At 33.1% G+C, this 21262-nt stretch overlaps 1 long non-coding RNA gene across 5 annotated transcripts; it reads left to right on the top strand.

The window, feature by feature from the left end:
- Nucleotides 1–264: 264 nt before the first annotated feature.
- On the top strand, nt 265–2700 carry LOC145157009 (uncharacterized). Of its 5 annotated transcripts, none has more exons than XR_013737035.1 (8): nt 265–404; nt 502–948; nt 1083–1211; nt 1318–1406; nt 1510–1544; nt 1632–1720; nt 2329–2451; nt 2539–2700. It is a non-coding gene; the product is annotated as an uncharacterized LOC145157009 (long non-coding RNA). The 5 variants fall into 5 exon arrangements; XR_013737034.1 differs by having other exon boundaries at nt 2329–2432; XR_013737031.1 differs by having other exon boundaries at nt 267–404; nt 2329–2700.
- Nucleotides 2701–21262: the final 18562 nt, after the last annotated feature.

The following is a 21262-nucleotide window of genomic DNA, read 5'->3' on the forward strand; positions in this document are numbered from 1 at the left end:
TTTTTTGTCGAAGTCCCAGTATTAATAAGGTTTTACTCTTAAAATTTATACTCAAAGTCAATACATTTAAACCTTTAAAATACAAAAAAAAATTATGATATATATAAAAATATCAATAATAAAGACTATCAAGTTATTAAAACTTTAGGGACCGTTTTCGAAATTCACGTCTCCCGTATATTTACTATTATATAAAGCATATTAGATGTTTCTTGAAAATTAAGAGTACAATTATTATAACACCATATACAATCTTATTAAGCTTGGAATGAAAATGTATACATGCGCATCTCCTTTGTAACGTATTACGGTCTTATATTTCTTTATGTGTTGCGGGTTTCCGTTCGCTTTTTGACGGAAAAGCTGACTGGTGGTGCAACGGTGTTTCTGACAGCATGGCGCTGGTGAGTTCATGAAATTTCATCCCTTTATTTTTGCTTCTTCATTGGATTTTCTTCAGATGCATCGAATCTGTAACTTAAGTGATGTAAATTGGTGCAGGCCCTGTTTTGTGGGTTCTATTTGATCTACTTTGTTTGGGAGGTGGTCGTTTTTTCCTCTTTGGTTTGTAAATATTAGGGCTTCTTCCAGGTGATTCGTACACAACCACTGAGATAGATGTGCTCAATTCTTCATTTATGTTATAGATTCATGAGTTTTCGGGAAGTGATTCTAATATTCTTTTTGTTTCTTCAAATTCTGAGAATATTGCACTCCGCCTGTTTGTTGTTATGCCTACGAGATCATTCAACTTTTTGTATAGTAGTTTCATGGGGCAAACTTATTTCCTGTTAATGATTTTGTATATGAGCTTCATAGCTATATGTGTGCAACTATAGGTCTCTCTCTGATAGAACTCGAGAAGGTTGCGGTCTTCCCAAGATATGGTAGATGATGAAGTCGGTGTGACCATTGTTGCTATTGGAACTTTTGGCTTCCTGGCACCAGGTTTCTTTCTTTCTATACTTAAAGTAGAATGTTATAATAAAAAAAATATGATGTCATTAACACTTTTGAGTTGTTGAATATACGAAATAGAGTAATTTCAAAGCATCATAAACAATTTGATATCATGTGTATAGCTTTTGGGGTTTTGTTGTTAAACGTGTACTGGGAAAGAGACCAACAGATCCAACTTTCATGAAACGAGGCTAGAATGTTATTGGTTGGGTATGCATTTCTGTTTATTACCTGAAGTGTTGAACAAATTGGTAATTTCTTTATTTCATTTTGCAATTTTGAATGGTAGTTTTGGTTTTATTGGTAACCCCAGGCAGGTTCATGAATTCTAATATTTCTTTTTTGTTTTTATTGTAGGTTGTTGATAAACCCTTTTCGGGTGCCCTACCCTTCCATGGCTTCTGATTGTTCTCAAGTTTTTGTTGTGGATCCCATGCTAGCAATAGGTAAATGACATTTTTGCCCATCCTCATCTTTATACACAAATAAATGTTAATGGTTTCAAAAATGTTTTTTTTAACTCAAAGTTCACTTTTAATATTTTTGAAGATACATGTAGACGAGGTGTTAAAGGAAGGAGAAGGGTAAACAAATGCTTACTCATAATTTCGATTTTTGAATGTTTTTATAGCCTCAAGTTTTTGCAAAATGTTTTTTGATTGTTTATGTAGCCTCAACTTTTGAAGATCACTTGGGAATTCATTTGAAGTCCATGTTGGATTTCTTAGAAATCGAACTGAGCTACACCATCTTGATGATGGTATCACAAACCAATATGTTCTCTTTATAATTTGAGTAGAAACTTTTAGAAATTAAGGCTATTATAATAGTTAAATTCCAATCAACTTAAGTTTTGGTCTACACATACAATTAAAACGATGGAACTTTTGTACATGATTTAACTTTAAGGAGACAACTCCCTTAGTGCACTATTCCCCTATATCTCCCCTCTTACTGTCTGCAATTTTGGTTCTTGCTACATCCTTTTCATTTCTTATCCATTTTTAAATAACCGATAAACGTTACCTAAAATAGAAGTCATTGCTTTTTATGTTATGTACCGAGAAAATGAAATAATTGAAACCACGTTTTATGAAAAAACCTAAATATCTGCATTTGGAGCTCACATGATATTTACGCTATTCTAACACATAAACATAATCTAACATATAATAACCCTATTACATTATTATATTTCCCGTTCTGTATATTTTCCGTAAACCAGTTTTTGAATCAAATATTGCCTCTATTGGTAAAAAAAATGTTAGTATATTGCCTTTATTGGTAGAAATAGTTTAGTATGTTTCCATTTCTTGCGTACCTTGTTTTGATAGTCGATTAATGACATTCATTTGGTCTAATTTGCAGGGTTTAAAGTAAGTTTGCTTCAATGAATTAAACACAACCAAACTGCCACTTTGGGAAGTATTCAATCCGATAGCAATCGTATCATTGGATTCAAGAAGCTGCAGGTCAATATTTTTATTTCAAGTAATGTATTTTCTTCATAATTATGCAACTTTTTAGACATGGAGTGCAAGCTCGGATACTAAATACTTAAATCAATCATTAATTTAGGTAGTAGTGGTCTAACCGTCGTAAGTGTTAATTAGTTACACAAAACACATACATTGGGGCATCGGGGCATGATTATGGGATGTAGATGAAGACATATTTTGTTCATGTTTGGTTGGTTGTATTGGCCATTTTATTAAGTAATAAATTATGAAGTTAATAATATATGTCAAGATGGATCATGATTGCTTTTGTCAAATATATTATTAGCGGAAATTCTATGAATCCATTGTTTTCGATTTATTTTGTGTTCTCATGTTTTGGCTTAAACAATTTGTAACCAACCAAATAAATTTAAATATATTGGTCATGAAAAACAAATAATCTTAAGTTAAATAAAAAAAATGGATCAAATATTTATCAAACTTTAAATGATTAAAGCTTTAACTTCATAGTCGAAGTTGAAGAGTTTTTTATTTTTTTTTATTTTTTTTTTGTCATGCAAATAAGATTAAAGGAAGTTTTTGTTTGTCATGATAACAAAGTTAAAGGTACATAGAAAAATTCAATCTATCATAGTTGTGAATCAATCTAATTTTATACCTTCTAATTATGATTGTTTAAAAAACCTAAAGTTAATATTAAGTAAATGTTACTTGGAGTCAACGATACAACGTAAGTATTAACTTTATTTATTCACATATCAATTCATTATGTTTCTTTTGTTACAACTTATAACATTGTATTTAAAAAAATATTAATAATATATCATTAAAAATCTGCTTATTATATCAATCGGTTAATATGTGAATAAAAAAAGTAAATTGATGATTCGACTAATATGACAGATTAAATGGTAAAGCATATTACTAAAATTGAACCCATCCTACCCAAAAAGAGTAATGCACTTTTATTTTTAACTAAAAACAACAATATACTTTTATTTTTAACTCAAAGCAACAACAAAAATTATAGATATATAGTATAATCCTAAAAGATATTTGCAAATGCATTACGTGTTCATTGGAACACGACATGTTTCCGAAAGGGAAACAATTCACAAAACCAAATTATATGCAGTCGTCCAAATAGAAGGTTCATAAAAATAAACAGATTACCAAACTTCAAAAGAAAATTGATTTGTCAAAGTATTTATAGCTTAGGGACCATTTATGTACGTTGAATTTTATATTCAAAAGAAACATTATACATGGACAAAAGTTGAAATTGGCTAGCTCTATTAATAAAAATAAACAGATTACCAAACTTCAGGGATTAAAAAGTAAATTCGAAGTTCCAAAAATTAAGCGAGGCGTAGGAGAACAAGCGTGTGAATATTTTTTTTTTTGTTTTTGTTTTTTTTTTTTTTTTTTACTTTTACTGCATCCTTTTTTTTTAATAAAGGTTATATTAACCCACAAAATTAAAAGACCCGAATCACTTTCTTTTATACCTGAAAATTCCTTTTTTTTTTCTTCCGTTTCTGCCATTGTAGAGTATTCTAAAGCTTCAATTTTCCACCGATTAAAATATATAAATCAGATCTAGCTCTCTCTCCAATTCTTACTAACACATTCCCATTACGAATTTTGAAAATCAATTCATAACCATACGAAATTTCAGGTTTTATTATACTAAAATTAAGCTCATCATATTTTTATCAATTTGCTATTGTTTGGATCAAATTGAGACCAGAGGTTGAACCAAAATGCGATGAACATGCATATAAATCTATCTAAGCAACTATATCAAGCTTAAATCGAATGATCATACCTTAATTTCAAGAGAGACTCCGAAAATCTTCAAGAACCTTCACACCCGATTTCTCCCTTGATTCTCAGTCGATTATCGAAATTTCAGTAGGGTTTCCACTCGATTTTTCGTGCCACTTATAATGCCTAAGAGTATAACCGATGAAGACCTCTCATTTGCTCGAATTTAATGCCTCAATGAAGGTGACGATTTTGGACATTAAACCTCATAACTCTCTACTAATTAACTCATTAATCATTGAACTAATCATTTTATTTTAATGATATAATCTAATTATATATATATTTATATATTTTAAATTTGAGTTATCACAAATTAATTGTCAAGGATCTTAAAGGGCTAAAGATAAATGACTCTGAGAGAGTTCTCTTGTCAAGTACCACATGACATGATTTTGAGCAAAATCCTCGTGCAAATGTTGTTAACTAGATAATATGATTGTATTCCATATGTTGCTGCAATTGGATTAATCATATATGTCATGATTATACATAAAGGCCAAATAAGTCGTATGCTTGGAGCATGTTGATTGATACCAGTATAATCCAAGAACAAGTCATTATGTGACTTATAGGAACATTCTAAAGTACTTGCGAGAACTATAGAAATATTCCTAATCTGCGGAGTATTTAAAAGAAAGCTATGTTTAAAGTTGTTACACATGTGCTAAATTTTTAAATAGATTGAGATGACTCTCAGTCACAATCTAGCATATCCTCATTATGAACGAAGAGAAAGTTACATGGATAGTGTTTCCATGAAGATTTTAATTACAGTTACACATCAGAGTTAGAGTACCTTGTGGTTTGGAGAACCACATACAAAGATGCTTAATGTGTAGTTCATTATGACTATGTGTAATCCCATTACGTAAGTATTGGTATCTAAGTCATATTTAAGCATCTAATTCATTCTCAATAATTTTCTTTATATATGAGTTATATAAAACCGAAAATGTTTGTATTCGCAAAGTTTATTACAAATCAAGTTTGTCAGATCTACTTAACAAAGCTACTTCATTAGCTAAAGCATGAAAGTCAAGCTGGTGCTATATGGCCTTGTTGATATAAGTAGATGTGTTTGATTGAAATTTAGTATTTGGATATTAGAACAGTACAAGCAACATATATTGTAATGAATTAATATATTGGATATGAGTCTTTCATTGAATAATTGTTGTGTTCTATATTAGCATGTTTAAATCCTTGAATAACTAGGTTATTCTAAATGTCCATAGTCGTTTATAGTTGTGGGAGCATCTATGAGGTAAGACTAATATGAGTGGATTGGTTGATTTTCATGGAGATGAAAATTGCAAGAGCTGCTACCAACTTCATATATACTTGATTAGGAGAATAAGTATTGGACTTGACCCACATCAAAATCACTTTATGGATCGTAGTCTTGAGTGACGTTTTGATCAAGGTTGCATCTTTGTATTCTTAGACATGAGATACATATTTGGGACTTGAAGTGGAGGAAATGTTGTGCTTTGACATGGTTTTGATGGGTTTTGAGCATTCTAACACTCCTATGGTGTACATGCAACCCTAGAAACCTTGGATCTATGTTTTACTAAGATACATGCAAATTTGATTTTTCCAAGGTTCTTAACCTAACTAGCATGGCATGGGGAACTTGAAACATAAAAGCTAGTAGAAGAACATACCTTTCTTGTTGCTTGGATTCCTTAAGAACTTTGTGAGCCTAGCACCCCAAATATGATGCCTCAAATGTTTCACACAACACCACAACTCTTGGAATAACTTTGAGAGAAGTACATTGTCACTCAAAATCGGCTAGCCCTCCTTGTTCTTCACTTAGTGCCGATTTTGCTAGCCTATGTGGTCTTTATATAGTGTGTCACAAGTAGGGTTACACCATGTAAACCCTAATTGACATGGCTTTTCATTTCCTCTATGATCCATGGGTTTTAACCTCCATGGAGCATCCATGGAGCACCCTATGGGTTTTAGCCCAATCCAATAAACCATGGATCATTAGCTCACTATATAAGAATAGATGATTTACACAATCAACCCCATATATTTAATTAGTCTCTTTTTTATCACAAAATTAATTCCAAATCAATTCTTGATCAATACTAATTAAATAATATGATTTCATATTAATATATTATAACTTATAATATATTAACAAATCATAAGTGTCATTCTTCTCATTTTGTCTATCCAATTATCATGATGTCATGCAACCCAAATGGACCATGTCAACCGGGTCAAGTACATACCATAAATAGTTATGGACTTAGACATCTTATCCAACAGGTTTAACGTTGTTCCATAAAAGGCAGTTATAAGGACCATTGTTGGGTAAGACATGAACTACATTGATGGGCATATGTAGTTAAGATGGGATTTGTCCCTCTTATTCGTTGAGAGTTAGACATCTAAGGCCTTAATAAAAGTTGAACACTAAATGAGATTGATCGCGATCCATATCTCATGTCCAACATGATGTCTGAGACAAATGAATAATTGATACGACACCTTTAGTAAAAATTGTAGTTTAGAGCTCCTGGAATTGGTTGTTGATGAGATGGCACCCTTCACATGTTGTTAGGGGCAGTAGCCCGTTGCTAGACGTCAGCTACTGTCTATGTCAGTCTATAATGAATCTTGTGCAAGTGAGAGATTGTTGAATCTATATGCCCAATAATCATTATGGAGTGATATTGCTAATAATATATGATCCTATAGGGCCACACCTTTATCAAGTTGGTACATTTCGTATATTTATTATTAATATGATTATTAATAAATATTATCAATTCTTGTATTTAATTAGGGAATAATTATTGTTTTGTGAAAATAATAATTATAAAAGAGTATAACTAATTATTATTTCATATGGTATGAATTAATAAGTCATGCACAACCTTTTGAAATAGTTGGATTCTTTTGTCTTTTACCTAAAGACAAATTTTATAATTTATAAACTTTGAGTTTATAAAAACTGAAAAATCTTTCTTATAGTTAAAGGTATGACCAAAAATATTAAACAAAGATGAATGTTGTTTTTCAACCTCCATGATTTGTCTCCCATGCTTCTAAAGGCTATAAATACTTTAGAGTATTTTAATGTAAAGCCCTTACCTTGCATGTAGTATATAAAGAATGCCTTATGCATGAGAAACTAGCACTTCTTCTTCTTCTTCTTCTTCTCTTTTTCTCTCTAAAAACCGTGGGCATGAAAGGGCTTGGAACTCTTATTCTTTTGAAGATTATTCAAGTCTTTTGGTGGCTTAAAGTGTTTCTCTTTTAGTGCTTATTTTAGTTAACCACTTAAAGGCTTAAGAAGTACTTTATACAAGAAGAAACTAGCATTCCAAATGCCTTACTCTTGATGATGGATACTTGTAGAGAAGATCATGTTCTTTGATCTTTATATCTTTATCAACACCCCAAAACCAAGTGGGTTCAAAGGCTTCAAAGGTTATCTCTAAAACATCCTATGGTTACTTCAATATCATTCTAACCTCTATAAATGGATCATAGATGGTTTGGTTTTGTTATGAATTAAAAATAAACTTGTTATTTTTAAAGTCTTCTGTTGCCGGTTTTTGTGAAAAACAAACTTATATTTTGTATCAAAACCCATCATTATAATGGTTCAAATATCGAGGACCTAAGTTGTGATAAAATGTTGAGAAAAAACACATTATTCATACATGATTATTGGATCCATAATAAAGGATATGGTCAAACCTTGTTTAACTTGGAATGATTGATTTTATCATTAATATGTAATAGACTAGTTAGACTAAATTAGAGACATTAAAATTATTCAAGGATTGACAAACCCAGAGAAACAAAACATCAAAAGAGAAGATGATTGGGGTGAAGTTAGTCCAAGGCTCCGAGCAATGAACATGAGAGAAATGATAATTGATATGGTTATGAAGTCCAATCCATATCTTGGCCCATTTCATGATGCGGTCACGCAAAATCTCATGAATGCTTTTAGTATTTTAGAGTGTAAACTAAACTACTAAAGGGTACATACTGATACTATACATCAAAAGGGTATAAATTAGAAAAATAATTATTTAGAAGGTTATATATTGATAACTCTTGATAAAGAAATTAACTAATATTATGTTGCATGAAATTCATACATGTAACCAATAAGGTTATTTAGAGACAACAAAATAAATTATTTTCTAAGAGAAAATATCGAAATAAACAAAATTAATACAACGATATTTTTTTAAATCATCACAAATGGACTTATCAGACTGATATAATCAGAAGGAAGATGATCGAAATTGTAGATAATCCGACGAAGAGTGAAATCAAATCGAAAAATCAAATTAATTCACAGATATGATTTCATATTTTAGAAAAGAAGCGTAGTCGAAAAATATAAGGTTAAAGATGGTTCCTTCTCGGTTTTAATTTTTTTGATTTCGGTTTTTGAATTCTAGCAAACCCATCAAAGTTATTTATTTTGGTATCGCGGGTTGTCCTTAATCGTGTTCCAACGAAATAAGTTATTATTTTTGTCATTTTGTGAATTCCTACTCGTTGGAACTTAGAAATATGTGTATGAATTTTTTATTTCTTGTAATTTTTAACATTTTGTTAATTGCTTTTAATTGTATTCATATAGTTCAAAAAAGCTACCAACGTCTATTAATCTCTATACTAATAAAAAAATAATTTTAATCTTCTTTTGTCATGTGTTACTCTAATACAAAATTCCTCATTAATATTATGCCACGTGGCAGGGAGATATATTTGACAAATCACTATCACAATTAATGACATTAAGGTTTAAATAATAGATTTTAAAATTATTATAGAAACATTTACCTTTTGTAATTATATGTAAAATTTGAAGTTATAACTTATTTTAAAATTTTGGTATATTTCTTAATTAATAAATTATTTAAAATTTTGGTATATTTCCTGAGAAAATGACAAAATTAGCCAAAAATACTAATCACTTTGTGGAAAATAGCTAAAAAAAATTGAAATTGCAAAATTGGCCACTAAAATCGCAGATGGGAATGGTCCATTTGCGATTTGCACACTCCATCTTCGAATGTACAAGTGGCTAAAGCACAAGTGTGCTTTAGCCACTTGTACATTTGCAGATGGGTATTTTGTATAATTTTTTTTCTATATATATATAAGGGTGGAGCAGGCTTAAATCGCAGATGGACACAGCCCATCTGCGATTTCCTCTGTATTTCATCTGCGAAATTATGAAAAAAAAATTATTTATTTTATTTTATTTATTTATTTTGACTATGAAATCAATTGGTTTGACTACGAAATAACCTTACTATATATAAACTTTTGTAGAAAATTATCAGTTTAATTGTTATTTGTTTAGGAAATTTCTCTAAAATTTCTCTAAAAAAATGATTGAATATTTGGTTTTTCTTGTAACCGGTGGGAGATGGTAAGTTATTGAAACAAATCTGGAATACGTATGTCCACAGGGAGGTATTTCTGAATTCGCTTTGATATTTTCTGAGTATATTAGTTATAGTGATTTTGTATCTTTGGTGAGAAGCAAAATTGGTTTGTTAGACAAATATAGAATTAGTCTTCGTTTCCATCATCCTGAATTGAATTATTATATAGCTATAGTTGAAGACATGGATGTTAGAATGTTGATAAATGTAATCAAATGTAGTGGAGGAAGGGTTGTGAAAGTGTTTGTGGTGGTTGATGAAGGAGATGAGGTTAATGAGGCTGGTCACAGTGAAAATCAGTCGGTTGGTAATTTATGCAGCTATAAAGGGAGCAACGATCCGATATTTACTTTCAATACTCCTAGTGTACCTCAATTTCACAGTGTTGCTGAAAATGTTAATGTTAGTTATTCACCTATTCACTATGTGGATCCTGAGAATTACAAGTATGTTGGTGATGATGATGTTGGTACATATCTTAATGATGTGGGTGGTCGTTGTGATGATGTTCCCGAACAAGAAGTTAAAGTTATGAATAGGCGTGTAGTAGATAAAAGTAAAAAGAAAATTTTTTTGAGTCAAAAATATGAAAAAAAGCATGTTTACGGGCATTATGTTGATGTTGCTGATGTACGTTTAGATATAACCGACTTACAAAGCAATTCAGATAGAGATGAGTTGGGTGATGAAGTTAAAACTAAGTTTCCCGATAACCTTTTTTACGGTATGCCCCCTATACCAGCATGCCCAGTTGATATTAATGAAGATATCCCAACACAGATGGTAGACATCAATCTTCAAAACATTGAATGTGAGAGTATATTTAAGAACAAAGAACTTTTAAAGCGGTGTATTGGTAAAAAATGTCTTCGAGAAGGTTTTCAGTCGAGGACAAATAGATCCACCAAATCAAGGTATGAGGCTGTTTGTGTTTCGAAAAATTGTTCTTGGTTACTAAGAGCAAAAGCAATTAAAAATTCTGATGGACTTTTCCAAGTGAATAAATTTGTTGATGTACACACATGTTCTTCAACAATTTTGCAACCTAATCATCGACAAGCAAACAAATATGTTTTGGGTGAATATCTTGCTGATGTTTTGGCTGAAGATTATAGTAGATTTTATCGGGGAAAAGATATTATTAATGATATGAATGCTCAATTGAATATCAATATCTCATACCATCAGGCATGGCGTGCGAAACAATATGCATTGTTGTTGTTAAGGGGTACGAAAGAGGATTCTTTTACCAAACTTCCGGCTTATTGTCACAATTTGGTCAAACATAATCCGGGTACGGTGACGCATATTAAAACAGATGGTGATGATCGCTTTGAGTTTTTGTACGTCGCACTTGGTTGCTCGGTTAGTATTTTAATATATTATTAGTTTTTTCATTTTTATTTTGGTGTTTTTGAATAGATATACAATGTATTGTAGGTACGCGCTTTTGTCAGATTTTGTAAACCGACCCTTGTAGTAGATGGAGCCCACCTAAAGGGCGAGTTCAAAGGTACCATGTTACTTGTAGTTACTAAGGACGGACAAAACCAAATATTACCGGTTGCATATGGTATATGCAAAAATGAGTGTACATATTCTTGGACATGGTTTTTTCAAAAACTACGTGATTGCATAGGCAATATGCAGGAGCTTACAATTATATCCGATAGGTCTCCATCTATAGCAACATCTGTTGCCAACATTTTTCCTCACGCTCATCACGGAATATGTGGTGTCCATTTGTATTTCAACATAGTATCTAGATTCGGGAAGAGTAACACAGTTAAAGGAATTTTTTGGGAGGCTTGTAGGGCGTACACAGTTGATGCTTTTGACGCTGCCATGGATATTATGAAAAAGACAAAAGAACCAGTATGGGAGTACTTAAAAAGTATAAATCCAGAAACTTGGTCAAGGGCACATTTTAGAGGGAACCGATACAATCTTATGTCATCCAACAGTGTCGAGTCTATAAATGCACTATCTAGACACGCACGTAAGGTGCTGATACTTATGTTGATCGATTTTTTTCGTGCAACAATGCAACAGTGGTGGTTTCAAAGACGTAACTTTGCAGGTATTAAGTTAATTTTTAATATTAAAGTTTTATTGCCTGTTTTTTTAGCGGAAGCAACAACAACACTCACCCCTTGGGGCTGATGATATTGTAAAAGAAAACAAAAAAAGTTTTAGTAAGTGGGATGTTCGCATGATCTCAAATACGAAATGTGAGGTCAAAAAGGGGGCACAAAACATGATTGTTGATTTCTAACATATGACATGTACATGTAGGCATTGGCAACTTGATGGGATACCTTGTGGTCATGTCATAAGATGTTTAACAGTGAACAATTACCAAGACTGCTCGAGGTATGCGTTAAATGCTTACTTCACCGAAACACTGAGGAAAATGTATGGGGAATCAATAAACCCTTTGCCAAAGCCATCCGAATGGGATATCCCTGATGATTTGATGATTGTTAAGCCACCTATAATGGATAAACGTCAGCCAGGCAGGCCAAGAAACACAGATCGCATTCCATCCCAAGGCGAGGGTCTAATTAGAAAAGAGTGTTCTACATGTGGTCAACTAGGACACACGAGAAACAATTATACTGGAAGGGCGTCCGGTAGTGGAGCACGTTGCACAATTTCTACTGCAGAAATAACATTTAATATTGGTGGTTCAGCGAGTTGCTCACAAACCTATGACGCTGATTTTGATATAAAACAACCTTGAAATGAAGAGTTGTTAACTTATTATGTATTGTAATTTTTGTATTAAATCTTACAAGACATTGCTATGCTTTCATATTTTAGTTTAGTTTGTAGATTATAACAATTAATGAAGCTTTTATATTATAATATTTAGTTTGCAGATTAGAACAATTACAAGATGTTATTTAAAACAAAAACCATCAAACGATCCTTTTGCACCCTAAGGTGTATCATGATAATATTACAATATTTTTGTAACTAATTATTAAACTCAGGGAACTGCAATGGGTCCTTCTCTTTCTCGATTGTTATATAGTAATCCCTAATTCTCATTTTGTCTTCCAAACGATCCTTTTGCACCATAATGTGTATCAACTGCTCGTCCTTCTCAGCAAGCCATTTTTCAGTTGTTTCGATTGCCTTCTTAGTCTTTTTTTTATCCATTCTTCATGCTCTTTAATTTTGTTTTTATTGAGCTCTATCCATTCTTGAGCTTCTTTGCATTCCGATGCAATATCTTTACCACGTTGAGTGAGAAGTCGGGATGACTCTTTGTCCTCTTCTTGTTGTTCTTCAGCCTTCTTCAATTCTTCAAAATTTTCATCTGACATATATGGCCCAGCTGAAGAGGGTGTAAAAAAAGGGTCGACTGAATCACAGTAGTAACAATCTACTTCGTTTCATGAACAAACTTCGAATTTGTGTGAGGAAGTCATAATAAATTCGACATTATAATAAACTGGTGCTATAAGTGGTATTTATACATACTAGTCCAAATGTTATCATTTCGTAGTCAGAGTTGTAATTCATAGTCCAACTTTGAAATGACTAGACATTAATGACAAGTCACTGAAGTGACAAGACGTAAATGACTGTTTGACATGATAAGTCACTGCAGTAACCTGCAAATCATAGTCAAACTTTGAAAAGTGACAACACATAAATGACTGTTTGACATGATAAGTCACTGCAGTAACCTGCAATTCGTAGTCAAACTTTGAAGTGACAACACATAATTGACTGTTTGACATGATAAGTCACTGTAGTAACCTGCAATTCGTAGTCCAAATGCAACCAATTCGTAGTCAAAGTTGTAATTCATAGTCCTGTATTTATTAATATAAATAGATATTTAAGATCTAAAAACCAAACACCCTACTCACCTAAACGAAACCAACTCCCATATTTAGAAATGTCATCGAATGCAGCAAGTTCTTCGAATGAAGTACCTGGTTCCAATTCTGAACGACCATGGACGACAAACGAGGTGTTGGTTCTAACACGATGCTGGCTAAGTGTTAAGGATGGTGTATCGTTACTTGCTCCCCCGCATTGCCTGGTAGGTTATGAATGAACTCGCATAACAGCTTTGTTCAACCATGAGATGGGAGAAGTGATGGGTTTCGAGCACTACATCAATCCTATGGTGTACATGCAAACCCTAATAGCTTTGGATCTAGTTTTTCTAATGAACATGCAATTGATAATCCAAAGCCATAAACCCTAGATCTAATAAACAATAACTGAAATTAGGGTTTAGATCTTACATTTGATTGTTATATAGCAATAACAATCAATCCTTGGCTTCAGAAAGCTTAGTGCCTCAAGTGTTGCACCTCTAATGGAGTCACAAACACCACTAAGCAACATGGATGAAGAGGGAGGAGAGAGGAGGCACCAAAAACGGCTGGAAACCCTAAAGGATTAGTTGTCCACGTTTTTAGGGCTTAGGGGCTCCTTAAATAGGTAGGCAATTAGGGTTATCTAACAAGGAAACCCTAATTTGACTGCTTAAGCTTTAAGCAGCCCATGGACCCCTTCTGGAACATGCCTTGGACGATTTCTAATGGGCTTCCCCATAGAATTCGTCCAACCTATTATTCCAAGGTGATCCATAGCCCAATTATGTAATTATCTTATAATTACACAATAAGTCCCTTAAGTTTAATTAATCTCTTTTAGCCACAAAATTAATTCTTGACTAATATCAATTAAACATTATGATTTCTCCTTTAATATATTATTCTTATAATATATTAATAAATCATAATTAAACCTTTCTCTCCTTAATGCATCCTACATATTGCTATGGTGAAGGCAACCCAAAAGGACCATGCTCATAATCGGGTCAAGTACATACCAAAATAGTTATGGACTTAGATACTAATCCAACAGTCTCCCACTTGGATAAGTCTAATAACTATTTTGCATGACTTCAGAACCTAATCAGCAATCATAGCTTTCAAAAGCCCCTGTCAACTCTGATCTTATCAGATACGCGTGTCCTTTAGATAAGGGATCATATATTCCTCCATTCTCAAGATATCGTATAGACACAAGACATGAATTTCGATCATTCTCTCTATACAGTTTCCCGACTTCCGATTTATGACGACTGACAACAGACTACAATTGAACACATCAACTTAGTCCCGGCTTGGCCAAGCGCTTAGGGTGTCATCACTAAATCATCGAGGGGCACACAGATATCGTTTTTATCCCACTTTGGGTAAAAGGAATGGATAAACTTTGACTCAAATGCTTGCTTGCACTCACTCATTGAACACACACAACAATAAGTTTTATAACACCAAGTTACTGGTGCGTTTACTTATTATCAATGTGCAACCGATCAGCAAGTAACAACTCACACGTCTTGGTTTCAAGTATATACAATATTATCGTCTCACAATCACTCGTGATAAAAACCATGAAGTGATTCAAGTGAGCGTGGGTTTAATCCAATACTTTAATCTTATTAAAACACTCATGAACTCTGCAGCAAACTTGTGCTATGTCTAAACACTTTAGACAATCTACAGGCAGATTCATGACAGTCTTCCTTCATACCTACTTCCAACGTATGACCGACTGTGGAGGTTCGAATAACCCAGTTATTCTGGAAGTCAAAACATGCAAAATAAAACACAATAATAATACTTAATCCTATATGGTCCCAAAACTTTTGAGCGTAAATAAAACACCTTTTATTTAAACACCATATTGACTACTCATTATTCATTGTTTAATGTTTCGGATAATCAACTTGTTACTTGTATTACAACAATAGCTGTCCCATGCTCCGAGCATGCACACTATGTTTCATATGATCCTTACTTTGTGATATAGATCAATTGAAGACATTTCCAATAAAACTCATTTCACAACTTCCAATCCTTATCATTAGTGTAAGAATACCAAATTCTTGCTACTTTTAGAATATGTCAGATTCTAACATTTTATGCAACGGTCCTTTCGTGAAGTCACAGCACAACAGTCACTAAGACTCGGCCAATGAAATCACAAGGTACTCTATCAGAAACTGTTACAAAACAATTATATAGATGTGATGTCTCTCACTCAAAGTACATTCCTTTGAACATCCTTTTTGCATAAAAAGTTTCTAATCTAGACATATTTCTTAATATCCAACTCCCATTAATGGAAACATTTCCATATTTGCCATGTGACAACTCATTCTAAATAGAATCTTATCTATTCACAATAATGTGAACATGGTTCTTCCTTTACTATACTTCCAACTGCTCACAAGCGACAAATTCTCAGTGAACCTCAGATCGTCCTTTGATAGTTGTTTAATTATTTCAATCAAAACCGATTCTAGTCCTTTTTTCCCTCTTAATGCCCTAGGCATTTGGAAAATTTTAGAACGGTCAAATATTATAGCATATGCAATCGATCCTATACCCGAAGCGTACGAGACACGATTCATAATGTCTTACATGAAGACGTGACACTTTACCAGTCTTCTGCTATAATATTTCTAATTGCCATGTTCTCATAATTTTGATTATGAAAAGGGATGCCGTAATCATAACCAAATTTTGAGAATGCAATTATCCTTTCCATATATATAATTTCCTCATGTTGAACCATTCCAGCACAACTCTCATATATTTGACTAAATTTGATTAAAATTCCACAATCTAAGCCTTTAGATTTGAAATGAAGTATAATATTCTCTCCCTTAATTATAGCAAAACAACTTTTTAACCCCTACAGCTTGGCAAAGTGAATCTTTGTTTTCTATAATTAATATTGCTAACTTTCAATACTTGAAATGATAATCATGCTCCCACTAACACAATGATTATTTCCATAGAAGCATAACACTTATGCTCCCACTAGCTCTGACATGTATTCAAAAAACAATTGAACTTCTAGAAAACAATACTTATTGAATTCAAAAGTCCATATTTCTAATACTAGGTGCTTCGATAAGCCTTTATCTTAGCTTCTCAAATTCATACACATTTCCTTAGATAGCTCACATGTGTATCTAAACTAATTCAGAACTTATATTACTAAGTCCCCAACGTTCAGACTAATCGCCAAATCTCACAATTCGAACTATGAAAAGGGATGTCGTAATCATAATCGAATTTGAGAATGCAATTTACACAATCGCTATCTCCTTGAAATCTCTCTTAGTGAAAGCGTTTCCTCACAATAATTTTCATGAAGGAGAGAAACCTTATTACACATAGATTTTAAAGTGTATGTGTTCCTATCCATGTGAATTTGTCATAACAACAATCATAAGACAATGTTTGTGACAAATCCAACTCATATGGATTGAACTTGTTCAATTTTGATTTCGTGCCTCATGGTAGCACGAATGCCCACCATTGCTTCCAGGTCGTTGAGTAGCTCACCCCTTCCTATCAATGTACTTTCCATTGATTAGGGTGCCTTGCCTTTATGCAATCAATTTATAGAACTCATATTTCATAGTTGACTTAATCTGGAATGGCACATAAATAAACTTATGTCAACACGATAGGTCACCAACCTCAAGTCGTGTGCTAGTGATGATCGATAAGGTTTATTCTTGATTTGTTCTTGAAACTTTTCCAAGATCATTAAAACTCCCACTGACCTCTTGACATATATGATTCTCTTGTCAGGAAACTTTCCTAGACGAAACAAATATTCAAGAGTTAGTGTAGTTCTTATCAAGACAAAAACACTTCACATAATTGGTCGTAGTTGATCTTTGTCTTATCCAAGACAACACAACTTACCAATTTCAAATGTGCAAGAATAAGAAAACTTTTTTTCAATTCCACATTTCTTGAGTGTTATAAACCTACTTAAGACTTGTCACTCTTGTCACAATCTTGACTCTAAGACTTGATATTGGAACGAAGTATGATTGACTTCTTGATTTTAACCATTTCTATAATTCTCGATTCCTCTTCTTAGACATACAAATGCACTAAGACTCACTTGGAGGATCAATTGAGATATGGTTCTTAATCATTAAGACTTATCATTAAACACAATAAAAGTTACTCTCCCTTCTTCTTAGAATAGAGAAACTTTTATCTTTCTGCCTTCTTGATTCTTCTTATTCGTTATGCTATTGATTGAAACTCTTCCGATCAACTCAGAATTATACTTAATCTTATGAGTATAACCATATTTACTAAACTTTAGTAAATCATGACGAATATCTTTATCACTCTTGTGGTGGACTTGATCAACACACAACCTAGTGTACTCGATCTCCTAGTCCTTTTCTTGACACTTTGCCAAAGAATTAGTCTAATTTCCAAGTATGAAGTTTCTCATTCATCACGCAACCAAGTTGTATGATTCCAAGTTTTTGTCCAATTGAAACTTGGGCGATGAGAATCTTCCTTTATTTGGCAAATTCTCGACATTTCCACAAATAACATAATTAAGAATCAAATATATTATTGCTAATAGTAGAAACATTCAAACATCAATTTTTCATACATGCCACTGCAAGGATAAATAAATAAGACAAAATCAAAATTTATATTATTGCGGAAAAAATTTGTCCTTACAATGCAATTCAACTGAAAAACTATGCTATTACATATTTCTTATCAATCTATCCTAACTCTAGAGTAGCAGCTCAAAAATCTGATCTTCGAATCCATGCGATCGAAATCCATTTCTTCATGATCAGATTCAACACGCTTCTTCCTTAAGCTTCCTCTCTTTTCTTCGATCCTGCAAAACTTCAAAATGTAATCTTATCACATCACATATTAAGAATCAAAGAATAGGAACATATAGAGTTAGTTAATGGGTTTTACCTGAAGTAGAGCCATACGTCTTGACTCTCCTATCTCTTAGATCTCTCAGGTAAACAGGGCAGCTTCGTCTCCAATGCCCCTTCTCTTGGCAATAGAAGCAAATGGACTCTTTTGGAATGACAAAAGGAACTATCTCAGAATTTACCTTTTCTGGATTTCCAATGTCACCATTTTCAATGTCCATTGAAGTTTGAGAGTTTGATTCACCAGACAAATTTGCTTGATCAGCACGCCAAATCATTGCTGATTCAGCAGCTATAAGCAAATAGGTGAGATCAATGAGGGTCACGTCGTGTTCCATCATATAATACTCTCTTACGAACTCACTATATGATTCAGGAAGCGACTGAAGAACCCAGTCAACAGCCAACTCACCTGAAATCTCGACACCCAACATCCTTAACCTATCAATGTGTGACTTCATCTCTAAGACGTGTGCACACACAGGTTTCCCATCTTCGTGTTTACTTGCCAAAAGGGCTTGAGTGAGCTTGAACTTTTCAAGCCTTTGAACTTGTGGGTTAGGGAGAATAATTGGAGGAGGTGGAGGAAGTGAAGCATGACTCTCGTTTCCTTGATCGTATTGTGGAACGTCATCTTCATTTGGAAGGCTTGTTCCAAGGGACTTGGGAAGATCATTGTAAGATTTAGGCATCTACAAAACGGGAGAAAATTCAAGTTAGGTTGATTAAGTCCTTAATAAAACACCCAAATGAGTTATTAAGGCTAGGATCCAACACAATACTCTACAACCTAGAAGAGGTATGTCGTAATCTAGTTGCAGAATATTTGAAGGTAGGTAAATGACGGTTTACCAATTTCCACCATGAAAAACGAAAAAGAAGTTTAAGTTTTAAATGAATTGAAACTCCTAGATCTTTTGAGATTCATTGAACTTTTCAATGGCATGTTTAATCTCGATTATGCCCTTCAAGTTTGCGACTGGGATGCCGAGGATCACAAACAAGGTGTGAATAACCATACGAATCTACGTGGCACACTCAATGCTACTATCACCTAATCAATGTGCCGGTTAGCCACACACGCTCCATTGATCTATGATAAACATCGAGCCACCCTTCGCCACCAACGTCAATCCCAAATTAGTGTGCCGGTTAACCACACACGCTCCACTAACGTTTGACAATGGTACGAAGTGTAATTCCATGGATTAGCATACAATTTCACATTTTGCCTAAAGTAACTAGAATTTGGGAATATGTAAAAGCATGTAGTTACTTTGTACTTCATTATACTTATAATGGAAGGTTTTTTTTTCCTATCCTACCCGTTCGGATAACGACCCTCCACTAGTCAAGCGTGCGGTGGGTAAGAGTGGATACCCATTCAATCGCCATTTTATAGGCAATTTTCTTAAACACCCCTTATAGACCAGCTTCGTGAATGAGGCCTACTAACGGTAAGACTGACTCTTTACTCATATATATATATATATATATATATATATATATATATATATATATATATATAATATTAGACTTTTAATGTTACATATATATAGTATAGGGTGTATTTTACACTTTTAAAATACTAGGTGGTCTAATTTAATTAATTATACTTTTAATTTAATTAAACGTAAACCAAAACTTTATGGATTTATTAACTCTCATTTAATTATACACTTTAATTAATTAACAAAACCATAATGGTGTAATTTGAATTTTTCAAAATACGAGGGTTTTAGAATTTAACATTTCAAAATTAAACTTTTAATCAACTTTTAAATTCCAAAACTTGAGGGCAAGTTTTGAAACTTTTCAAAACATTAGGTTTTAAAATTTAAATCTTTCAAAATTAAACTTTTAATCAAAAAATTTAAATTCCAAAACTTGAGGACAAGTTTTGAAACTTTTCAAAACACTATGGTTTAACTATTTAAATTTCAAAAACAAAACTTTTAAGTTCAAATTTAAACTATAAAACCTGAAGGGGAAAATCGAAACTTTTCCACAAGATAATTCAAATCTAAATTACAAATAATCAATCTTTATCTAATAAAACAAAAGATTATCTAAATTTTGACAATTATCTTCTATTTTGGCAAGGATAATCACCCAATATAGATAAAATTCGGATTTTATTGACAAAAAAACGTTTTAGGTAATTATCCACAGCCAAAACAGGTCAAAATCCCGCAAAAACAGCATTCTGCGTCTCAGACTCGTCGAGTCAGCACTGGACTCGTCGAGTTCACTGTGGACTCGGCGAGTTCAGCCATGGAATCGGCGAGTCCAGCCCCCAGAAACTGAAATTTTTCGATTTTAAGCTTGAATAATCAAATATAGCATCAAATACATCAAACAAACAACCCTAGGCTCCGATACCACTGATGTGTTTCGAGCACTACATCAATCCTATGGTGTACATGCAAACCCTAATAGCTTTGGATCTAGTTTGTCTAATGAACATGCAATTGATAATTCAAAGCCATAAACCCTAGATCTAATAAACAATAACTGAAACTAGGGTTTAGATCTTACCTTTGATTGTTATATAGCAATAACAATCAATCCTTGGCTTCAGAAAGCTTAGTGCCTCAAGTGTTGCACCTCTAATGGAGTCACAAACACCACTAAGCAACATGGATGAAGAGGGAGGAGAGAGGAGGCACCAAAAACGGCTGGAAACCCTAAAGGATTAGTTGTCCACGTTTTTGGGGCTTAGGGGCTCCTTAAATAGGTAGGCAATTAGGGTAATCTAACAAGGAAACCCTAATTTGACTGCTTAAGCTCTAAGC

This window comes from Lactuca virosa, chromosome 2, assembly GCF_052849685.1.
Source record: "Lactuca virosa cultivar CGN04683 chromosome 2, Lactuca_virosa_CGN04683_v6, whole genome shotgun sequence".
Lineage (NCBI taxonomy): Eukaryota > Viridiplantae > Streptophyta > Magnoliopsida > Asterales > Asteraceae > Lactuca > Lactuca virosa.